A 5,885-nucleotide genomic window follows, 5' to 3' on the forward strand; every position below is an offset into this window, starting at 1 on the left:
ACATCATATGAGTTCACTACCTATTTCAGTAACGACATCTATCTGTATAAGCTGCGTTAATATCTTCATTATCCTACCACTTCAGGTTTAGTCCATCATAATGGAAACTGGCAGCGTACAGCATACAAAAGAATAGTCATTATTCTGCAAAACCGTCCCATCAAAACATTCCTATGATTCGTTAGAATAAACCAAATGTTGTACGGAGTGTACAAAATGTGTTATTTAATCAGTAGAGATTCTCACTGCGTAAATGTTCCAGTGACATTCACACAGGTCGTGATCTTGGGAATAATCTGCATTACTCACACACGCGATGTAGACTGGTCGTAGTCAGAACAGCATACAACAGGGTAATTACAGGCCAAAACATGTTATTCCGAAGTTCGTGTTGCGCATCAGTCCCATTGGATGACCTACGTAAAGAAAATCTATATGGGACAGTTGGAGTGTCTTTTCCTTGATAGTGAACCACTCACGAATCCAGTCAAACAATAACATTTTTAATGCAGCTGAAAGGTATTCTCTGAGATAAGACGACGTTCTGAAATTAATGCGATTTGGCCAGAGCACCATGTTCGCAACTATTTCTTAATTTTTTAATATGGAAGCTATTACACGTTTTTTAGCCTGGATTTCTTGTACAACAAGAACTTCACTTCCCTCATCTAATTTTTAAAGTCTTTACTTATTTTCTGTAGGCAACGGCCTTGCCGCAGTGAATACACCGGTTCCCGTGAGATCACCGAAGTTAAGCGCTGTCGGGCGTGGAGCGCACTTGAGTGGGTGACCATCCAGCCGCCATGTGCTGTTGCCATTTTTCGGGGTGCACTCAGCCTCATGATGCCATTGAGGAGCTACTCGACCGAACAGTAGCGGCTCCGGTCAAAGAAAACCATCATAACGACCGGGAGAGCGGTGTGCTGACCACACGCCCCTCCTATCCGCATCCTCACTGAGGATGACGCAGAGGTCGGATGGTCCCGATGGCCACTTGTGGCCTGAAGACCGAGTGCTTTTACTTATTTTCTGTACTTTTTCGTTTTCTTCTTACAAAATTCATTTTGTAAATCAGATTTATCATCTTGTTGCTTCTTGAATTACCACGCCTAATATTAGACATAATTACCAGAGTGATCAGGAAGCGAAATGTATTCACTAATAAGCAGTGGTGTTCCTGCAGCATGTTAACATCAAATTTATACCCATGTTGCTTGTTGAATCATCACGAATAACAGTAGGTGAAACAAGCAAAATGATCAGCACGCCAAATAGAGCTACTAATGAGTAATGACGTACATGAAACTGGGTCAGGTGCTCACTAAGCAGGGCCATTCCAATACACTTGGAGAGTCCCTGTAATGCTGTTGGAGTTTAAGGGAAATAAAAAATTGGATAAGATGTGAATGGGAATTTGGAGGTGGGGGGTAGGCGTGCTGCAGCTCGTGGTCGTGCGGTAGCGTTCTCGCTTCCCGCGCCCGGGTTCCCGGGTTCGATTCCTGGTGGGGTCAGAGATTTTCTCTGCCTCGTGACGACTGTGTGTTGTGTGATGTCCTTAGGTTAGTTAGGTTTAGGTAGTTCTAAGTTCTAGGGGGCTGATGACCATAGATGTTAAGTCCCATAGTGCTCAGAGCCAGTTGAACTTTTTTTTTTTTTTTTTGGAGGCGTGCTGGAGTAGTCCTTGAAGTAGTGCAAAGCCTCTGTGCCCGGGTGGCGTACTGGTTATCGCATCTTCCTGGTGATCAGGAGATGATCAGGAGACCTGCGGTCGAATCCTGAGCTTGGTGCAAATTTTCATACGTCGCATCCGTCTTCACGTATTCACCATAGATATCCGAGACTTGAAAGTGTCTCTGGAACCATACTGTTTCGTTTGCTGAAAAAATTGGTTTCACACCGTAATACTGATAAACAAACGGTTGAGATATTCGTAGGTCGTCCTGTTATAAATGTTTGGTGTTCTAAGGTAAACATAAATTTGAGAGAGACATGCAAATAAACATCGTGAAGACTCTCGACACAAATTCTCCGCAGTAGTACCGTCGACTAAATGTCACAGCACGCCATGACATTACTGAGTTCGTCCTTTCTCCGCTAGTTAGACTAGTTAGCACAACTACTAAACGGTTGGTATGCAAATGACATCTGCCTCTCCCAACGTTTTCCACTATCAACTTAGCCCCCAGACAGCTATTTCACGCAGCACAAGCAACTGCTGAAGGAACTTGACACCGCCTCCTTCGGAATTTTAAGAGGTTACACATGTCACTCCTTATTATTAAGCCGCCCCGGTAACATTCCTCGCGAAATGGTACCGTAATTTCAGTTCTCGTAATCGAATCTTCTCATTCCGTAAACATCCGCTCTACCTCTCAATGGGACGGGTTCGCTCTTGCTACCTAAAATCATTACCATTAGTTTCGGCAGTGAAGTACGTGCCCGCTAAACGGCTGCCAACATGTATCACGCCGCCTGCAGACGAGATAACGAGGGTGCTGAGTGAGGGGTTGGAGGGGAGGAGGGAAGAAGCGGCAGGGGGAAGGTGGGGGTGGAGGCGCTGCTGCAGGGGAGATACGAGGCGCCCTATTGTGCCCCGTACCCCACCCACCACCGCCCTTTGCCGATTCCTGAGGGCCTCTCTGGCTTTAATGAAATCAAAGCGCATTACGGTTCCTGCGCGAGCCAGCAGCAAACTGCAAACAGACGGCCGCCTTTTCAAATATTTATTTCTCGGAAGGGATATGAATGGCGGAAATGGACGGATGGGGTGCCAGTCTCCAGGACACTACAAATAAAATCTTCTTGATCGCGGTAAAAGGAGCCGACAGATGTTGAACGATCATCTTCATATCTACGAATAGTAGAGAGAGACCATTGTCGGTTTGAAAATTTACACTGGAGTGATTTTATTTATTTATCGTATGATGATACCGAGCTTAGATCAAATACATAATTTTAAGAGTATACAGTGTAAGAAATGACAAGCAAAATACATGTACAGAATCATATGTTCAAAGTACTATGCTAAATTATCTACACATGACACAAGTTCTTAGATTTGTAAGTCCAATCTGTTGATCCAGTTGAGCCCTTCATGTGATGCATGGTGGATGTCATTTATTGATCCCCCAAAGGCTCGTTTCGGGCATTCACCAACAATGTGATTAATTGCTTACAGGTCAGCTCCACAGTCACAATCTGGAGATGTTTACCAGCCCCATTTGTGCTTTAGATATCCGCAGTTCCCTTGTCCTGTTCGGATGCGGTTGATGGTCTGGGGACTGTGAAACCTGGAACTCGCATGGAACGCTTTTCAACCAGATGGCCGTTGAACACTGACGATTCTTCCCACTGACTTCTCCATACTTCCCGGCCGGTGTGGCCGAGCGGTTCTAGGTGCTACAGTCTGGAACCGCGCGACCGCTACGGTCGCAGGTTCGAATCCTGCCTTGGGCATGGATGTGTGTGATGTCCTTAGGTTAGTTAGGTTTAAGTAGTTCTAAGTTCCAGGGGACTGATGGCCTCAGAAGCTAAGTCCCATAGTGCTCAGAGCCATTTGAACCATTTGAAGGGTTTAGGCGGAGGCACCATTTCCTGAAGTATGTGTCCAGGATTTGCAAATGGTTCCAATGGCTCTGAGCACTATGGAACTCAACTTCTGAGGTCATCAGTCCCCTAGAACTTAGAACTACTTAAACCAAGTCATCAGTCTCCTAGAACTTAGAACTACGTAAACCTAACTAACCTAAGGAAATCAGGATTCGAACCTGCGACCGTAGCGGTCGCGCGATTCCACATTGTAGCGTCTAGAACCGCTCGGCCACTCCAGCCGGTTCGGGATTTCCATGTCGGGAGTTAATGTGCTTTCAACAGTGGTGAAACTGGAGCTCTGGGCTAACAAACAGATGTCATCAGCATATATGAATTTCATTGAGGTTGTGGCTGGCAGGTCAAAAATGTATAAATTGAAGTGATGAAAGGTAGAAAATATAAAGATAATTTTTCAGCAAAAAAATAAAAAAAAAACATCTAAGTTACTAAGAACTGGCTAACGTATTGTAAGTAGGCTGTTTAGGTTTTTATATTGGTAACGCCACGTAGCGCTCTGCATGAAAATCACTGGCTGTGATGTGTGCAGTCTGTGGCTAGTTCGCATTGTTGTCTGCCATTGTAGTGTTGGGCAGCTGGATGTTAACAGCGCGTAGCGTTGCGTAGTTGGAGGTGAGCCGCCAGCAGTGGTGGATGTGGGGAGAGAAATGGCGGAGTTTTGAAATTTGTAAGACTGGATGTCATGAACTGCTATATATATTATGACTTTTGATGACTATTAAGGTAAATACATTGTTTGTTCTCTATTAAAATCTTTCATTTGCTAACTATGCCTATCAGTAGTTAGTGCCTTCTGTAGTTTGAATCTTTTATTTAGCTGGAAGTAGTGGCGCTCGCTGTATTGCAGTAGCTTGACTAACGAAGATTTTTGGGAAGTAAGTGATTTGTGAAAGGTATAGGTTAATGTTAGTCAGGGCCATTCTTTTGTAGGGATTTTTGAAAGTCAGATTGCGTTGCGCCAAAAAATATTGTGTGTCAGTTTAAGCACAGTCATGTATAAACTTTTCTAAGGGGACGTTTCAGTACTATAGCGCTTAATGCAACAGCTATCATAAAGCACATTGTGAGTAACCAACATGGGAAAACCGCGAACAGGGAATTGTGAAGGTGTTCAAAGGGTGCCCAATGCACTACCAACATAATATACAACCACTACAAAATTGACCTCTGTGCACCCCTGTGGCCTAACTAAAAAGTCTGAGATCTCAGCAAATAGGTGTCTCATAGAATAACAGCACCATAGTACACTAAGGAAAAGAATAATCACCACGCTAGTTAAAAGATACAAAAAATTCCTAATAACGGAAGGCAGCAATTTTAATATCCTAACAAAAGCAGCCTGTCAGAAAAGTGCGTGAGCAGTCACTCATAGAAAAGCTTTTATTACTAACTAGTATTAGGAAGTACGGTAAACATCACTCACGATTAATTAAAATACGGAAATATAGTTAAACTAATATGCATTAGTGACTGGAATCAAAACGTGCACGTGTTTCGCACTCGACACCACAGTTAACAGCTTGGCATATTATATACCATTCCACTCATAGTTTGTTGACTGCGTGCAATGGAAACACCATGACATTGAAACAAGGTCTCAACATATTCCTGGCTATATTTGTTAAAAAGGGTCACTTGGTCATGGCAGAAGTTGTAGCAAGTAGATTTCATAAATGGAAGTATATTTCGAAATAACAAAATAATTATTTAAAATTAAACATAGCTTTTGAAGTTACAAAACACAGAACTCTAAGATGAAATGCTAAAGCTAATTATGTGGGACTTTGGTTAGCGTCCGTAGGAAGACTGAAAGACGAAGAGACTCTTTGTTTACGGCAGTAATAGAAGCTAAAGAAATGAATTAAAATTTGTGCTACAACAAGTGCTGGAACCCAAGTCTCTTCTCTTACTAGACAGGTGTGCTAGCCTTTACACCACTAGAAGCCAAAGAAATGAATTAAAATTTGTGCTACAACAAGTGCTGGAACCCAAGTCTCTTCTCTTACTAGACAGGTGTTCTAGCCTTTACACCACTGTAACAGCATAAGCAAAACAGCTGCCTGGAGCAAACTTGTCTAATGCCCTTCGTAACACACACTGCAGTTTATATCTTCAGCTTATTTTCCTCTTTTTAAACCGTCACTATTGCCAAGGCTGAGCACCTTAACTGAGAAACTCATAGTTTCAAATTAATGAGAGAAAATAACCCAATGAATATTCATTAAATAAGGGCAAAGAAACAGTTCAGTGTGAACTGCTTAGAATATGGACTCTGA

General features: G+C 42.9%; 1 pseudogene; it reads left to right on the plus strand.

Moving 5' to 3' along the window:
• Window positions 1-700: 700 nt before the first annotated feature.
• LOC126424837 (5S ribosomal RNA) lies at window positions 701-817 on the plus strand (annotated as a pseudogene).
• Window positions 818-5,885: the final 5,068 nt, after the last annotated feature.

Source organism: Schistocerca serialis, chromosome 1, assembly GCF_023864345.2.
Source record: "Schistocerca serialis cubense isolate TAMUIC-IGC-003099 chromosome 1, iqSchSeri2.2, whole genome shotgun sequence".
In the NCBI taxonomy this organism is placed as follows: domain Eukaryota; kingdom Metazoa; phylum Arthropoda; class Insecta; order Orthoptera; family Acrididae; genus Schistocerca; species Schistocerca serialis.